Here is a 19,274-nt window from a genome sequence, read left to right as displayed (position 1 = left end):
CATTAGCTTACTTCACCATCACCGCATTAGCCAACCATTCCATGAATTGTATTTCCTTATTGAACCCAACCTCTAAGAGCTTTTTTACCTCATATTTTATGGCCTCTTTTCTTTTCAAAGCAAAACTCATTTTCTTTTGCTTTACTGTAATTCGATTAGGGTCGATATTTAGCTTATGAGTTATCAATTCAAAACAATGCTCGGCATATCAACTGCTGACCATGCAAAAATGTCATTATTCTCTTGTCAGAACTTTATCAACGTCAGGGGTTCCTTTAAAGAAGCTCCAATAAAAGTCATCTTTTTCGGGTCGCTGGGAGTCAAGAGAATTGGGATTAAATCTTTCGTTGGCTTTGTTATATATTGAATTCTCAATGATCAAAAGAAGCTCAGGATCTGGCTGTTCAGATGTCATCGGGATCTGATGTACCGTCAGGTTTTGGTATGTCATCAGGATTTGTATGACATCAGTATTTGAAGATAGTCAGCTTTAGAGGATTTGTTTTGTTCCTTATAATGTGGAGCAGATATCTGTTACATCTGAGAGATAGGACTTTATGTGTTTAGTTTAAGATATGTATCTGTTTCAGTTAGTTTTTGATAATGTATATCTTAGATTAATCTGTTGTAGCTGTGTAGTATATAAACACAATTTAGGTCATCACTTAGTGAACAACACTCGAGGATCATTCGACCTAGCAGCTCTCAAGAACATCGGTATTTCTTGAGAGGATTTTGTAACAGTTTTTATCATAAATATAAAAAGCTGTTATATTTTATTACTTGTTCAAAATATTTATACAATTGTATCCAACCCCCTTGAACAATTGTATCTTTACTGGGAAACAATTGGTATCAGAGCACACTGATAAATTTATAATCAGAAACGATCTAAACATGCCTCTGAACAAGTATGAAAGTATTAAAATTCCCATTCTGAAAAAGACTGAATATCCAACATGGAAGGTGAAGATGCTCATGTACCTGGAAGCTACAGATCCAGATTATCTAGACGTAATCAATGATGGACCCTTTATGCCAACAAACTGGTGCCTGCAACTCCTTCGGTTTGTGAACACTATCAACTGAAGGAGAAGACAGAATGGACACCAGAAGAGAAAGTAGTTGTGCTGAAAGATGCAAAGGTAAGAAACATTTTACATAACAGTCTTAATTCTGTGATGTCAAATAGGGTCATAGCCTACAAGACTGCCAAAGAAATATGGGATGCTCTTGAAACTCAATGTCAAGGAACCATGGCCATCAAGAAGAACAGAAGGGATGTTCTGATTCAAGAATATGAACACTTTGAGGCCAAGCCTGATGAAAGTTTCACTGATATCTATGGCAGATTTCTGACTCTACTCAACAATCTGTCTTTGGTAGGAAAGGTGTATGATCGAGAGGATTCAAACACCAAGTTTTTAAGAGCATTAAGTGAAGAATGGGAGACTCAGACTTCAATCATACGATATCAGTATGATTTGGACGTAATTACTCTAGATGAAGTCTATGGCATGCTAAGAACTCATAATTTGGAGGTTCAGCAAAGAAGAGAGAGGAAAAGCAGCAAAGGGAAATCTGTTGCTTTGAAAGTTAATGATAAAGCTTCAAAAGAAAAGTCTGTTGGAGCTATATGAAAGAAGAACAAATTTCCAGAATTAGATACTGATGATTCATCATCATATCCTGATGATGATACTGATTCTGAAACTGATGAGAATATGATAAATTCTGATGTCATGCAAATGGCTGCATTACTGGTTAAGGGCTTCAGGAGAATGCAATTCAGGAAGTCTAGGAACAACATAAGCTTCAAGAAGAAGTTCATTGGAGGTGAAAAGAAGTCAATTGGGAGAAAAGATGGAAAGGACTCTAAAGCTGGGAAGCTAGACAGGACAAAGATCAAGTGCTACAACTGTGATGAACCTGGTCACTTTGCCTCAAAGTGCAAGAAAACAAAGCATGATCATGGAAAGAGCAAAGCCCTAATCACTTCAAGCAAGGATTGGGTGGACTCCTCTGACTCTGAAGATGAAAATACATGATATGCACTGATGGACAGTCTTGATGATCCTGCTGCTTCTGAGCCTAAGGTACAAACTCCTTTCTTCACTTTTGATACTGAAAATATATCTGAATTGAAATCTATTCTTAAATCTTTGCATGGTAGTTTTAAGAATAAGACTTTAGAAAATGATAGACTTATAACTGAAATTAAGACATTGAAATTTAGGAATGATCAGTTAGAGTCTGACTTGATACATCAGATAGATTTGAAGAAAGAATGTAAGAGAGCTAAACATACAGTTAAGATTCTTGAGGCTAGATACAGTATGTTAGAAAAGAATCTAGAGAATGAGTGAAAAACCCTTAAAGCCTGGACTGATTCAGGAAAAAAGGTTCATGAGATGATCTCAAAGAAAAATTGGAAAGAATGCCTAGGCTATAAAGATGGAATTAAGGATGTTGACATTGAAAATAAAATTTCCCTTAAAATTCCTGTTAAGTTTATTTCATCAGAAGCTGATGAACCCAAATCTACTTTTGAAAAGGGTTCAACATCAGTATCACAAGAAGAACTGGTAAATGATAAAATTCAAAGAAACAAAAGCAAGGAAACCATTAAGTCTGTTAAGAAAAAAAAGAACATAGGACTTTTGTCAGCAAATTAATTGAAAAAGATAATATCTGAGGTTATTGACAAACCTCAAGCAAAAAGTCCTAAGAGAAACAGGAATGGTAAGCAAGGTATTTCTAAGGATTCAATTTACAAGGTTGTTCCCAGTGCTCCTAGGAAAACTTGTTTTAACTGTGGAAATACTAATTATCTTGCTATTAATTACAAGAGGAATAAGAAAAGGAAAACTGCTATTCCTGAGTCTGATGTTAGGGGTAGATCAGTATTTTATAAACCACAAAATCTTTGTTTTCATTGTGGTAGTAGTTGGCATTCGATTTATACTTGTAGTTCTTATCACAAGTTATATCACAATTACTATGAACCTTTGCCTAAGTTTAATAAAGTTGCTTATGTGATTAATTCTGTTGGTTTTACTAAACTTGCTTCTGACAAGACAAATCCTGAAAAAGGAAAGACTGTCAAAAGTACTCCTGACACACAAAGGCTTAAGTTGTCCAAAAAGAGGGCCCAACATGGTAATATTTATGAAGCAAGGCTACATGAAAGTCTTGAAAAGGAAGCTACTTGCCTTATCTCTAAGGCATCAGTAGATGAGAGCTGGAACTGGCATAAGAAGCTCTCACATCTCAATTTCAACTCAATCAATGAACTTGCCAAGAAGGAGCTTGTAAGAGGATTTCCAAACATGTTATACTCAAGTGATGGTCTTTGTAATGCTTGCCAAAAGTCTAAACAAAGAAGAGTATCTTTCAAAACCAAAACAGAATTCTCTATCTCTGAGCCATATCACATGTTGCACCTGGACCTTTTTGGACTAGTAAACATAATATCCATCAACAAGAAAAGGTACACACTTGTAATTGTTGATGATTTCACTAGATATACATGGGTCTATTTTCTACATAGGAAAGATGAAGCTCCAGAAATTCTTCTGGATCACATAAGGCAAATTGAAAATGGATCTACCTACAAAGTGAAAATCTTGAGAAGTGAGAATGACACTGAATCCTGAGAAGTGAGAATGGCAAACTCAAAAACTCAAAGATAGAGGAATTATGCAAGTACAAATGCATAGAGCAACAATTGTCAGCTCCCGGTACACCTCAACAAAATGGTGTTGTTGAGAGGAAAAATAGAACCTAATTGAAGCTGACAGAACTCTGCTAGAAGAAGCAAAACTACCCACTTACTTCTGGGCTGAAGCAGTAAACACAACATGGTATACTCAGAAAGTCACTCTGATAAATAGACATGGTGTTAATCCTTATCAAATGCTAAAAGAAAAGAAGCTCAGCCTCAAACATTTTCATTTATTTGGATGTTAAGTGCTTTATTTTGAGAACTCATATTGAAAAACTTGGAAAGTTTGAATCAAAGGCTGATGAAGGAATCTTTGTTGGATATTCACCATCAAAAGCTTACAGAGTGTTCAATCTAAGAACACACACTGTAGTAATCTCCATCAATATATTTTTTGATGATAAGAAGATTCCTGGTTTTGAAGAAGACACTCATGAAAGTCTAATATTTGCAAATGAAAAAGCATTGTTGGAATCTGGATCAAACTCTAATGAACTGTCAAATCCTGATGATCCAAATCCTGACACTCCTTTAGATTCTGAAGATAATCATTGTGCTAATGAGCCTGCACAAGTTGAGGGGGAGCAACAGCGAAGGTCAGCTGATGATACTAACACTGAAGAATCATCTCAAAGTTCTTCTCAATAAAATGCTGATTCAATATCAGAAGAACATGAGTCAAGTCCCAATAATTCATCAGGAAATAACCCAACAGATTCAGGGGGAGCCTCAAATGGATTTGATGAGGCATATAATTCAGGGGGAGCATCTAGTTCCAGAAGGATATTTCCCAGTGCCATAAAATGGACTAAGAATCATACTCCTGATCTGATCATTGGAAATCCTGATGATGGTGTAAAGACAATAAGTGCAACTCAGAATGAATGTTTATATCATAATCTACTTTCCAAAAAAGAGCCAAAGAAAGTAGAAGATGCACTCAAGAATGCAGATTGGGTCATGGCCATGCAAGAAGAATTGAATGAGTTCGAAAGAAATGAAGTGTGGAAGCTGGTACCTAGACCTCAGAACAGGTCAATTTTGGGCACAAAGTGGGTCTTTAGAAATAAGACTGATCTCGATGGAACAATCATCAGAAACAAGGAAAGATTGGTGGAAAAAGGATATTCTCAACAGGAAGGTATTAACTATGATGAGACATTTGCTCCTGTTGCTAGGTTGGAAGCAATCAGAATCTTCTTGGCATATGCTACTCACAAGAAGTTCAAAGTCTTCCAGATGGATATCAAGAGTGCATTTCTCAATAGAGAACTTGAAGAAGAAGTCTATGTTGAACAACCACCAGGATATGTCGATCCTAAACATCCTGATTATATTTACAGACTTGATAAAGCACTCTATGGACTGAAGCAAGCACCTAGAGCATGGTATGAAACCCTTGCTCAGTTTCTACTTGAAAGTGCATTCAAAAGAGATACAATAGATAAATCCCTGTTTTATCTAAATAAAGGTAAAGATTTGTTTTTAGTTCAAATTTATGTTGATGATATCATTTTTTGATCAACTAATCAAACACTGTGTAATAAGTTTTCAAAGTTGATGTAATCAAGATATCAAATGAGTATGATTGGTGAGATGAGTTACTTCCTAGGCTTGCAGATTAAACAAACTGATAATGGCATCTATATCAATCAGTCCAAGTACACAAGAAATCTACTGAAGAGGTTTAATATGCAAGAAAGTGCAACTGCAAGTACTCCTATGGCAACTACTATAAAACTTGATCCAAATGAAGGTACAGCAGTTGATGTGAAAAGCTACAGAGGTATGATTGGATCTCTGTTATATCTAACTCCTAGCAGGCCAGACATTATGTTTGCCACTTGTTTGTGTGCAAGATTTCAGGCAAATCCAAGGGAGCCACATCTTATTGCAGTAAAGAGAATTTTCAGATACCTCAAGGGTACTATGTCTCTTAGACTTTGGTATGCAAGAGAAGCTAATTTTGCATTATGTGGTTATTCAGATACTGATTTTGCTAGATACAAAATAGACAGGAAAAGTACATCAGGAAGCTGTCAGTTCTTGGGAGGCAGATTAGTCTCAAGGTTCAGCAAGAAGCAGAAATCTATTTCTACTTCAACTGTTGAGGCTGAATATATAGCAGCTGGGAGTTGATGTGCTCAGTTGTTATGAATGAGAAATCACCTCATGAACTATGGATTATCATTGTCAAAAATTTCTATTTATTGTGATAATCAAAGTGCTATTTCTATGACAGGAAATCCAGTACAACACACTCTTACAAAGCACATCAGTATCAGATATCACTTCATAAGAGAGCATGTCATGGAAGGAACCATAGAGCTTTATTTGTTCCTACTGAACAGCAGCTGGCTGATATCTTCATAAAGCCATTACCTGAAGCAACATTTACAAAGCTTGTGAATGAACTTGGTATGGTTAACTGGGATAAGTAAATTTTTATTTTATCTATTTGATCAAATCTTGATGTATATTGATCAAATCCTGATATGTCCTAAATGCTGTGATATTAAGCCAGAAATATTTGATGTATTCTATTTTATATGCATGAAAAATTAAGTGATTTTATTTGTTAATTGTGTCTGTCCGAATAAATATATCACTGTCATCATTACACATCGGTCTAGGGAGACGTGCCTTAAAAAGATATTCTTTGGTTAAAGTTTTAAGCTAACTCAAGAGTTAATTTTCTTTACCGAACCCTAGAGTCCCTCTCTATTACCAACTATTTGGTTATTACCAACTTCTCAATATTCTGAAACACAAACTCTCTAAATCTCTATCTCTTATCATATTTTTTCTATCAAAAACATGAGCTTCTTCAACATGTTCTTTGATTATCCAACATTTACAATCGAGTTTTGTTGCGATGAGTGGGAACAGGAGTGGCACATCTCTGCCATTCCTGATGAGATTTGGAGTTGGGTTCCACAAGATATCTACACTGATCTCTTGATTTTCCGGAGAGATTACTATCACCATCTGGTTCGTATGGAAGAAGATCGTTCGGAAGCCATCCATCAGCAAGAACAAATTATTCGTCTTGCTGTGCTCTTTGTTGAAGACAGGAAGAAAAGACTCTGAACATCCATCCATTCTTTTGTCTTCCTGATTTATCTCCCTTTCCCCCCTTTCTCATTATCATCAGCTTTGTCAGGCTTCTTAGACCAAGGCTGTTGATGTTTATCATCTTAGACTAGGATTATCTTGTAATCTTTTGCATGTAATCTACAAATTTCATAAAATGTACTCTTTTGATATATTAATAAAATTTCTTTTGATTGCAAGATTTAGTCTTTGTTTATCTCGTATTATGTGTATGTGAATGTTCTCATTAAAGCTTGTTAATCTTTACTTCATCTACTTGAACTGTAATTCTTGATGAATGTTTTGATTAGCATTGTGGTTGCTAATAATTTGTGATGCTTTGACAAACAAATGTTGAATTTGAATCGACATATCCTGAGTTAGTCAAATCCTGACAGAAGAAAGGTCTCAAATCCTGATAACAGGTCAGCATGTTCTAATTTGGATTATTATTGTTAATCAATCTCTGAGTAAGCTTTATTGTTTCAATTAAGTGTCCCACTTAATTAATGATAATTGGTGGATTATCAGATAAACAAATTTCTACAGTTGTGTCTTGATATAACTGTATGTATTTTGTATTTACTTCCGTAATTTCCTCCAACATTAAAATCAATTACTCAGATATTATTTCATGTTCGAAGTCAAATTCGCTAGGTTACCTTCTTCATACAAGTGTATTAAACATATTTCTGAATAGTGACACAATTCATCATACACATAGTTTCACTGAACACATCTCACACTTACTCTCTCGCACAAGCTATTCACATCATGACAACTTCTGAAGTTTCACCAATCTTCAGTCAAACCACAATCATTCATGGAAACACATTTGGCACTAACAATTACTTAGCTCTCACTAGTACAAAAATGACTTTTAGCCACGGTCAAAATAGGCCTTTAGCGTCGGTTTTTTAGCATTGTATAAGCAGGGGACGCTAAAGGTATATTCTTTTTGCATCGGGTAATTAGGCGACACTAAACATTTTTAGCATCGGTTAGATGACCGACTCAAAATTGCCATTAACCGACGCTCTTGCTTGGACAATTGTATGGGTCCAATAAAGTGCCGACGCTAGAAGTTGTAATTAGATGCGTCGGTTTATCAAAAAACCGACGCTGAGAGTTAATATTAAAGGCGTCGGTTGTTAAAATTGCCGACGCTATATGTTTATGTTAAAGGCGTTGGTCGTTAAAAAAGCCGACGCTATATGTGTATGTTATAGGCGTCGGTTGTTCAATAACACCGACGCCTAAAGTACTGTAAAAAAAAATATTCTTTACGTTTTTATTGATATCCTGAACCTGCTTTTTACAAATACCAGCATTCCCACAAATATAACTGAATAATCAAATTAACTAGGAATCAAATTGAAATTAAAGTAGGTCTCAAGCTCTCTTTGAAATTTTTTGCACAATGTGGGACCTCTGGTCCTTTTCTTGGAACTGGAGTCTACATTATCTTTATCCATAGCAATTACCTACAACAATATAAAGATCAACAAGTCAGGAAGAAGTACAAGTATTTTGTTGATTTCAAAACCTATTGTAGACTTGTAACAGTAAAATGTGTATAAAAGTTGTTCTGTAGAAATAATTACCACCCAGGGTGTTTCTTCTCCACTCTGTTTGGACATAAGAAAGGTGAGCCAAAATCACAAACACACACACATATTTCTGCTTAAAAACACACACACATGTTTCCAAACTTCTTACCTGTAAAAAGGTTTACAACAAACAGAACTATGAGTTTCTACTTAAAAACATGTGATTTACTGCTAACATATCTCTTAGAATATTATTTCAAGAAACATGTAATTTTGCTCGTAATTCTAATAGTAATGCACAAACAAGTCCTAACATCTTTTATCTACATATGACAAAGTACCTGCTATAGATTTGAGTTCTTCTAGTGACAAAGGCAGTGTAATTAGTCTGCCAGCTTCAGTGCAAAAATTTTCTCCTCTTTACAGGATGTCCTCTATATATACTAGCTCTAATAGAACATGTTATTCCTTTTGATGATTTTTCCTTCTTAATCTCTTCAGCTGGATCTTCATCCTCCAATTTCTTTACAATCCTTTTGTCCACGACGCTGTCAAGCATGCTTATCTGATGGCCTACTTCTCTTTTTTGCAAAATTTCATCCAGATTTAAAGAAGATAAAAACTTGTTATTAGATTTATGTACATCTTCAGTGTTGACATCTGCACCATTCATCACAAGAAGCTCGCCCATTTCCGAATGGTTTTCCTCCATCGCGATTTGGATATGTGTTAATCCATGACAATCTTTTGAATCTACAACCAAACCGTGCTTCAGGAGTTCTTTCATGACAGCTACATCATTCCTCCTTGCAGCTATGGTTAAGAGGTACCTTGCAGTGCATGGATCCGAGATGGAAGCCCAGTGGTAAAGTATTCTGAATATGGAGTGGTATTTTGCTGCTATGGCATCCCACATTGTAGTGTTACTTTCTACATCTGCCATGCATATATGAATGTTACTATGATTATAAACAAACTGAGAAAATAAAATGACACTTTGTTCTCTTAAACCATTATGATAATATCATTCTTGAAAAATTAGATTGGTGAACATTTTAGCTACTCCTGGCTTACTATGTTGATACCTAGTCAATAATTAGAGTGTGATCTTGATACCTATGATTGACACCGAAACTTGAGAAAAGTTATTTTCTCTTAACAGATGAATAAAAATTATAAGCCTGCTAAAAATATCTACCTCTTAGGTGTATGTTACATGCATGTTTTAGGAGTACCAATACACATTCTTTATGCCCCTTTGATGCTGCAATATGCTGATGCACAACAGAGAAAGCGAAATAGATTTCATATTTGAATGGCAGATATGTGTATCCTTACTTGGGATTGTGTTTGCAGTCTATAGTTATAAACTAGTAAGTATAAGTATTTTACCAGTGGTGTTCTTCCCTTTGAATCTCCTATGTCGAGGTCTAATCTTGCCTTGAGAAGTTCGTCAAGGAAAGCAGCATTTCCTGTGCCGGCAACTGTTAATAAGTTGATCGACATATAAGGATTATCATCTTCTTGATTCCCACTATCCACTATCAAGTCCCCTATATTAAACTCCTTCAGCCTTTTATGATGCTGAAAATTAATCGCACATAGTAATTTAGTCTTAGTCATTCATTTTAATATGGTGCAGTTTATGTTCATCTGTGATGATTTTAATTGCAAACACTTAGTTTGGGAACTACTTAAATATCTAATTCATTGTAGGATGGATGGGAGAAGATCAATTATATATTTGAGAGAATTTTCTCCTCTCTGAAGGAGTTTGAAACAACATTGAAGCTGAACATATGACAAAATTACCTGAAGGAAGTTTTTGAGAATGGCAACATAGTCTTCTTGTTTACTTTGCATTTCTTCAATAAGAGCACTAGTTTTCATCTTTAAGAGCTGTGAAAGAGTCTTGGTTCAATATGTAACAGCATGTGGCCTGTAGCACAGTGCATCTATTTCTCCAAACATATCTCCAGGTTGCAAAATCCCAACAATTTCCTCTTTCTAGTCCATCTCAGAGTGATCAATTAATTCCACTTCCCCTGACACTATTATATAAACATCATTAGGTGCTTCATTCTGCAATATCACATCCTCTCTACGTGGTATATATTCAGCCTTCATATCCACAGCCTGATGAAAAATAGACAATGTCATTACATTAAATACATGTCTTATATTATATACGCTTCCCGTGTTAGACAGTTTTAAATTATTTAATCAGATAAAAATAGTGTCATATGCACATGAGAATCAAGAAGTCCAATGAGACTGTCATTTCTGAACTTTCCGAGGTTGGGAAACTTATGAAGTAAAGCTAGTAAAAGGCGCATTTTTTTAATCACGTGAAAAAGCATATGTCGATGATCATACCAAGAGCAATAGAGTTTCCCTTGATACATTCTGGAAAAGATAGACCCTCTAGACGGTTGGAATAAATAAATGATGACTAATGCTTTTGATAATGGTTTTGGTAGTTGTTCAATCAGTTGCTGCTGGTTCAAGCTCTCAGCCTTGAATCTCAAGCACATATAAGCTAGTATCTGCTCCCTGAGTCTGACCGGCAAGTGGTTTCTGCTCACAAAGTTTGACGTTGCTTCAATGCTATTCCTCTAAAAAACAAGCACAAGAAAATTTCCTGAATTCTGAACTTGATTTAAGCCTAGACAACTAGACTCATAACATCTTGCGATGCAAGATAGAAGAGATAAAAAGGAGGCTTACAAATTCCGTGGTACGACTAGTGCCTTCAACGACTAAATTTGTCATATTACCAATAATGTAAGCTGTTAAGCCAAGGTTGATGAGCATGTACACAGCTGATTATTGTGTACATGTGTGTGTGTTTACCAATAATGTAAGCTGTTAAATTCGATGCATCAACATCACTCTTAGCTACAAGTTTCAATGTGCCAAAGCTGATTGAAGATAAAATTATAAAGTTTGTCTTGTTCTTAGTATTCATACTTAACTACTGAGATGAAGAAGAATTTAAAATTTTATATATGTTTCCGGTTAAGAGAGCAACTGATTCTAAATAATAGAGCAACTCATTTTACTACCAGAAATAAAGCAGTGTTAATCAAGATCAACACAAAAAGTCACAAGTAATGCTAACACATATCACAAAAAGTAAAAGGAAGATATAATCAATTTAGGCCACACTTGTACTTTAAATTTTATAAACCAACAAATTTATGTATTAAATTAATATCCTTGGTGAACCAAGATTAGCAAACACAGTAAATTTAATCTAATTATGTTATACAAATGTATGGCAATATATTTAGAGAAAATAAGCTGAACTAAAATAATAACAAATCTCAAAATTCATATTGTTAATGAAAATAAATAAATTAAAAAATGAAAATAAAAAATGAGAGGGAGAGAAGAAGGAGAGACATACCGGGAGAGAGGGAGGAGATTACCGATTACCGTGAAGCAGGGCTAACACAGGAGAATATACGAATTCAATTAGGTAAATAGGCTGTGAAAATGAACAAAAAAGTAATATGAGCGTGTATATAGGTATATATAGGGGAGTGCCAGAGAGGGAGAGTGCGAGAGAGAGGGAGAGTGCGGGAGAGAGAGACCTGAGAAGGAGTGCGGAAGTTTCAAGCTCTTCAATCGGGAACTATCATAGAGAAGATGTAGATGTAGGGCACCGTGGAGAGAAACTAATTTGGGGATGAACTACTAACTATAGGATGGATTGTAAACCAAATGATGTAATGAGTATGTTTTTTTAATTTGATGTTTTTTAAATTAATAAAAGCTGCCATATAGATTTATAAGGTAAAAAATTGATGGTTTGATTTTAATAATAATATATACGACGGTCAAGATAAGACTGATGTAAAAGGGTATAATATATGACGGTTAAAAAAGGACCGATGTAAAAGGCTATATTATATACGTCGGGTATATAATTGTCGACGAAAAAGAGTAAATAGTGTTTGAAAATTAATTGAAAATTTGAAGTAGTCAACTAATTTGAAACAATTTTTTTTTCATAAAAGTGGACATTTATTTTTGAAACGGAGTAAACAAAATTCAATATTGTGTGAATATCAACAATATAGAAATATTATTACTTCTATTTTATTTAACATTTCGATATAAAAAAACAAAAAAAAATTATTTTTGGAAGTCTTTTAACTTTAGCAAATATATCATAACTCAAATTAAAAAAGATTGTGAGATGCATATGATAAATAGATAAATATGTGATTAGAAAATAATTATACAAAAATAAAAAATTTAAAAGAACCCCTTCAGTGTCGTGACATCCCTGGTCCAATTAATTTTTTACTCTAATACTTTTAGCGTCGATTAAATTAAAGCCCGTAGCATAAAGCAGAAATTTATAGCGGCGGCCAACTAGAAGCCCGTAGCACAAAGCATACATTTTAGCATCGGTTATAAACGGCGACGCCATAAGTACTTTTAAGCGACTGTTACTTACAGAACCGACGCTATTAACACTTTTAGCGTCGGTTAAATTAATAACCGACACCAAATGTCATGCACATATACCTATTTGCGTCGGTCAATCTTGCAACTGACGCAGGAAATACCTTTAGGCGTCGGTTCTTTAAAGAACCGACGCTAAAACTACGTTGCAGAAAGTACTTTTTGTACTAGTGTCTGCTCACACATCAGCAGCTACCATCATTTTTTCATGATATTCGGGATTTTCTCTTTCTATGTCCAATTGGATATGCTCTCACAAATCCTGTTAAGGTGTCATACAGGGCTATCATGCAGGTCTGGAATATAGCAGTGGTAAATTCAACACATACTGGTTTTTCTTTTGAGTATAAGGACCAAAGATATAAAGTTGATGCTGACATTCTGCTTCAAGCCTTGAGATTGCCTGCTCTTGATGGTGCTCTTGATAATCACACCAATGAGCAGCTGTTTGATATGCTAAGGACTTTAGGCTATCAAAGAGAAATCACAACCATTGGAAAACTGGTCAGATGCAAACTGAAAAGAGAGTGGAACTTTTTCTTTGACTGTATTAGTAGATGTTTCTTGAATAAGACAACAAACTTTGATGCACTTCCATCCACCTCCCTGAGAATTGGGTACTCTCTTCTTAACTCTGGTAATTTTGATTATAGTAATACTATATTACAGTTCATAATTGCTTGGATAGCAGATGCTTCAGGAGTAATAGGGTATACTAGATTTTTACAACTGATTTTCACTTATCTATGCCCCTAATGATATTTTTGATGATGATGAATTACTCCCTATTTTTCAGATTTCTGAAAATGCAATCACTGATCATATCAAAAGGGATGAAAAGAATAATTTTCAGGACCACCCTTTCTTCTTAGAGAGGTCAGGCAATTTCTGTTGAGAAATAGACCTACTCCTACACAAGTGCCTGCAAATCCTGATGATGGCACCTCTGTCACAGTTTCTGATGCTAAGACTCAAGAAATCACCCATCTTGTTTCTAACCCAAGCATTTCTTCTTCCAAACAGCAAATACAACAAGCCTCTAAATTAGCCTCCTCTGTTGTCTCTCAAAAGACATCAGTTGTAACAAAGAAAAGGTTGTTTAAGAAATCTGTCACATCTGGACAGAAAGCTAAACAAGTCTCACTGAGTGAGAGTGAGAAGAAAGAAGACTGCTTTCCTATCAAGAAAACAAGACTGATCATTCAAGAAGATTCTGAATCAGATGATCAGATGCCAATAGGGTCCCTGTCAAAAATCAAGAAGTCCATTGATCAAAATCCTAATGACTTGATTGACACTACTGGAATCAAGGAGCCAACTACTGGTGCTAGTGCTCTGCTTGACAAGTTTCCAGTAATTTAAGCAACTGTTGAACTGCAAAGAGTCAGTTGAAAAGAAGAAGTGAAGAAGTAGTTGGATATATCAGAAAGAAGAAGAAGACTCAGCCTCTTGACAAGGATGTTAGTACACAAGAACCTAGGTCTCAAAGAGATTTAACAACTGCAACACATCCAGTCACACAAGAACCATCTTCTCAAAGGGAAGATACAGATATTGAGGCTGCACAAATCGTTGTTAATATTGCTCAAAGTGATCTTCTTACAGATTTTGTTCACTAACTTCAGGAAAAGCAAACTCATCAGGAGATACTATCACGAGTTGATACAATCATTGTTGATCCTATTTTTGAGAAGAGCATACAAGAACCTTCACCAAGCATTGCCGAAGCAGCTCACATGCCTCAGACTCCACAAGAACCATCAGTTCAAAGTACTGATGCTGGTCTTTCAACTTCTCCTGACAGATCAAATCCTGATGATGCATCAGCTCCTACTGAGAATCATCATTCAACTGAACTAGCTACAATTGATGATTCATTACTAGTTGCTAGTTTGAAAAAGCATTCTGATGTGCTGTTTGTTCCTCCACTTTCATCACTTCCACTTGAGGAATCACCTTCAGGTATTGTTAATTTCTCATATATTCTCATATTTGTATGATTATAAATAGTCTCTTATTTGAGGTTACCTCTATTTATATGACAAGCATAAAATCTTCTTAGCCATCTCTTATTTCTTTGCTATATGTGTGATGGAGCCTTTCTGTGAGACTGTGTGAAAATAATAATAAAAAAGAGAGAAAAATATTTTGAGTGGCAGTCTCCTGTACTGGAAAAAGGAGAGGTAGTTTTGAGACAAGAATCTTATAAGTTTTTCTTTACTTATAAAGTTTCTTCTATGAGAATAATATTACTCTTAAAAGTGATATATTGTGTGAGAAGTGATGAGATCACTTGAAAAGAACATAGAGATTTAGGTGTTACTATGTTTCTGTTTTAGGATCATATCAGCCACAAACATCTCTTGCAAAGAATCTGGATAAAGGCAAGGAAATTTTGTTTGATTCTGCACATTCTCCTGCTGGCTTGTCTGACTCTGACAATGATAGTGATGCATCTAAGAAGTCAAATGTTGGTTCTTCTTCGCACTTCACTGAAAATCTTTCTTATTACAATCCTGATGCTGAGTATTTCAGACAGACAGAATGGAATTACAAATGGAGACTTGCAAATTCTTCTATCTCATCTGCTGTTAGCCTGTAACATATTCATCGTGCTTATGATGAAATTCAAACTCCTGATCTGAAGTTGCATCTTAAGGCCACAACTCTTTCTGTTAAAGGAATTTACTCTGAACTTGATGAAATGAAGAAGTCTCATGCTGGTGTCAAAGAGAAAAATTGATGGAATTTTGCTTCACACACCTAACTCAGCTGAAATCAAAAGTGTGAAAAATACCATCAAAGATGTTAAATCTCTAGACAGCATGGCCTCTAGATTTTCCTCCTTGGAAGACAAGGTTTCTTCTATAAGTGACAAACTGGATGCTCTGTTTTCTCTTCTTTCAAATACTGATGCCAAAAAGGGGGAGAAGATAGTTGCTAAAAAATGTACACCATATTCTATTCAGACAAAGGATAAAGATATTGATGGTGATGGTGATAAGAATAATCCAGTTACAGATGTTCAAATTGCTTCTACTGCTCAACAAGTTCAACATTCCAAGAAGAATGATTCTTCAGGACAAAGGAAGTCCACTTGAAGACGGGACCGTTTAAGGGTTAAAGCGTTCTACAGAAACTAAGTCAAAGTGATCACTACCTTGTAGTAGGAGTCACTGAGATCATTTTACTGCTTAGCAGGAGCAAGAACATTGAATTATAGCTCATAACCTAAGTACAAGAATTGGTTTTGACCTAGTAGGAGCAACAGGGAAGAAATGAGAAAAGAAACTAATTAAGAAATGTTTATTCTACACTCTAGTCACAAGTGAGAGATTTTTCTAAGGCAAAATACCTTAATAGGATGAAGGGGTCACAAGTAAAGGTCCCTAGGCTTCCTTGGTCGCAACTTGGGATTTAAACTAAGTCAAAAGTGCATACTAGTGAACCTTGGTCGCAAGTAAAATCTATACTAGAGAGATGGATCGCAACGTAGGATTTTTTCTAAGGCAACTACTTCCCCTAGGTGGTGTGGTCGCCATTTAGGTTTTTCCGGAATGCAACTAAGGCAAATTCACTCCCTAGAGCATGAAGAGGTCGCAAGTAAGCCCTACAAGGGACTAGAGATCGCAACTCATGAATTTAGCTAAGGCAAAGTTCACTCCAAGGCTCCCTGGTCACAAGTTAGAATGCTTGATCGGTTTTATGACTATTGTAATTTGCTACTTTGATGGTTATGGGATGTAAATTTAATATGTTGTTATGGTTTGATACTTTGTCGGTTATTTAAGATTGCTTATTATGTAATGATATGGTTTAATCCTCCGGTTATCGGAGTTTGTAAATGATTTCGTTGGATTTAATTACTATTGTTTAATCATTAAATTTACTAGTTTGGTGGAATGATTTTGAGTAGTATAGGTTATTGATTGGATTGGATATTTGGTTGTGAATATTGCTTGGTTGTGAATATTGTTTGGTTGTTTGGTTGTTTGATTTGGTTTTGTATAGGGACTGCAGAAAAACCTGCAATTTTTTTTAAAATCAGACCTTAAAACCGACCGACAATAGGCATAACCGACCACTTTTGACCATTACAAAACCCAGAAAACCGAATATGACATTTAGGACGGTCGGTTATGACATTTAAGTTAGCTTCTGATATAAAACTAACCGATGTGCACACTTTGACCACTGTCGGTCATGAGTTTCAGTCAACTTTTTAAAAACAAACATAACCGACCACCTACGGTCGGTTATGACTTAGTGACGTGGCAACACGTGTACACAGTGACCCCACATTTGAATAAAATATCCATGCAGTTAACCGACCACTATATTGGTCGGTTATGAGGGTTAAACCTGATCAAAAGTCAGAGGACATAGCATATTAAAATGTCCAGCAAGTATATGCATGTAAATTTGGAGTCAAATATACACTTTGTGAAATTTTGTACTTTTGTATGATTCTAATTAAGGTCTTATTACCGCTGACTAGTAAGTGGTTGTTAAGTAAAGTTTCATTTTATTTTTTGAAAGTTAAATCTGCTTTTATTGTTATCTAAATTTGAATCATGTTTTAAGAGAAGATAAATTTGATAGCGTCTTCCATACATTTTTACATCAATAATAAATTGAATTTAAAGTGCTTATGTTTATGTATTATCTAAGATTTAAAATCTTATATCACTCGGTACCCTTTCTCCTGGTACAAAATTTGTGCAACAAATAAAAAATATTGACTAATTAAAATTTATTAAAATTAACAATATTTTTTAAGATAGAAAAATTGGTAAAAAAATAACTATCCACACATGTTTTATTTTAAATTTATCCATATTAAACATGTACACGACAGAGCACATTTAAAAGTCCAGTAACTATATGCATGTAAATTTGGCATCAAGTATATAACAGTTTGTGAAATTTTGTACTTTTATATGATTATCATTAAAATCTCACTGCTCACTGCTCACTGGTATTGGTAAGTGGTTGTTAAGTAAACATTTAGGTGTGGAAGACAGTTCACCATAATTAATAAATACATAACTGATATTCTATAAATATGGTCTTACTGATCCTCTGTAGTCCATCACTTTACTCTGAACACCAAGTCCGTTAAAAATAATCAAAGATGGTTAAGAATTCTGGGCACAAAAAGGTGTATGGCCGAGAACCCAGAGTCAGACTTCCAATAATAACAGCTGCAAGAATTTTTCAATTGACACAGGAACTAGGTCACAACAATGATGGGCAAACCATTGAATGGCTTCTCCGTGAAGCTGAGCCTGCTATCAGGCGTTATACAGGTACCGGATCAATGCCTGATGTCCCTGAATCAACTCGGTCCCTGAGTCTCCCCATGTCTCCACCATCCTCCTTTGCACCTGTAAGTGCTACTTCAACCATGAGTATCCCCCTGTCTCCGTTGTCCTCCTTTGCTACTTCAACCATGAGTCTCCCCCTATCTCCCCTGTGCTCCTTTGATACTTCGACCATGAATCTCTCCATGTCTCCACCATCCTCCTTTGCACCTGTAAGTGCTACTTCAACCATGAGTATCCCCCTGTCTCCGTTGTCCTCCTTTGCTACTTCAACCATGAGTCTCCCCCTATCTCCCCTGTGCTCCTTTGATACTTCGACCATGAATCTCCCCATGTCTCCACCATCCTCCTTTGCACCCGTAAATGCTACTTGGAAGCCGAGTCTCCCCGTGTCTCTACCATCCTCCTTTTCAACTATGAGTCTACCCATGTCTTCACCATCCTCCTTTGCACCAATAAGTGCTACTTCAACCCTCACTGTGACACCTCCTGGTCCTGTCTTGGTGCAAACATTAATGTGTGGCTTGGCATCTTCACATGAATCTTTTGTGGGACCTGCACTGAACCGTCCTATACCTACCATGCTAACGGGGTCAACAATGCGGGTTCCGTCCACAAGGGGAATGGTTGCTCCTACAGTGGTTGATCTTGTGCCAGCATATGGATCATACATGGTGCCTCAGCAAAATATTGGAATGGCTCAGTCTGGCATGGGGGTAGTACCCACAACTTTTATTCCTGAATCTTATATAATGCCACAAGAAAATGCTGGGCTTCCTGAGCTACCTGGCATTGAGTTTGATAATTCAGAGTTCTTTATGTCACTGCTGCAGGGAAATGACGTAGCAAATGAGGGTGGATGGTTCAATGATCAGAATGATCTTCATAATCATTAGATAAGTGATCCTTAGGATTTGGATAATGATGATCTTGATTTGCAATTCTTAGGATTTGTTATCATTTCAAACGAGAAAGTTTGTAGCTTATTTTTACAATATTCATGCTTCTTACGTTCTATCTTAATAATCTTGTTAACTTTGCATCTAAATTAATGAGATAATTTGACTTTAGAATTACAAGAAGTAAAGGTAATTCTATTTCTCTCAA

General features: G+C 35.7%; 1 pseudogene; it reads right to left on the bottom strand.

Annotated features, from left to right (window-relative positions):
* Positions 1 to 8,284: 8,284 nt before the first annotated feature.
* On the bottom strand, positions 8,285 to 18,750 carry LOC141700958 (potassium channel AKT2/3-like; annotated as a pseudogene).
* Positions 18,751 to 19,274: the final 524 nt, after the last annotated feature.

The sequence above is a fragment of the Apium graveolens genome, unplaced genomic scaffold, assembly GCF_009905375.1.
Source record: "Apium graveolens cultivar Ventura unplaced genomic scaffold, ASM990537v1 ctg313, whole genome shotgun sequence".
Taxonomy (NCBI): Eukaryota; Viridiplantae; Streptophyta; class Magnoliopsida; order Apiales; family Apiaceae; genus Apium; species Apium graveolens.
This window is presented reverse-complemented; position numbering and strand designations above follow the sequence as displayed.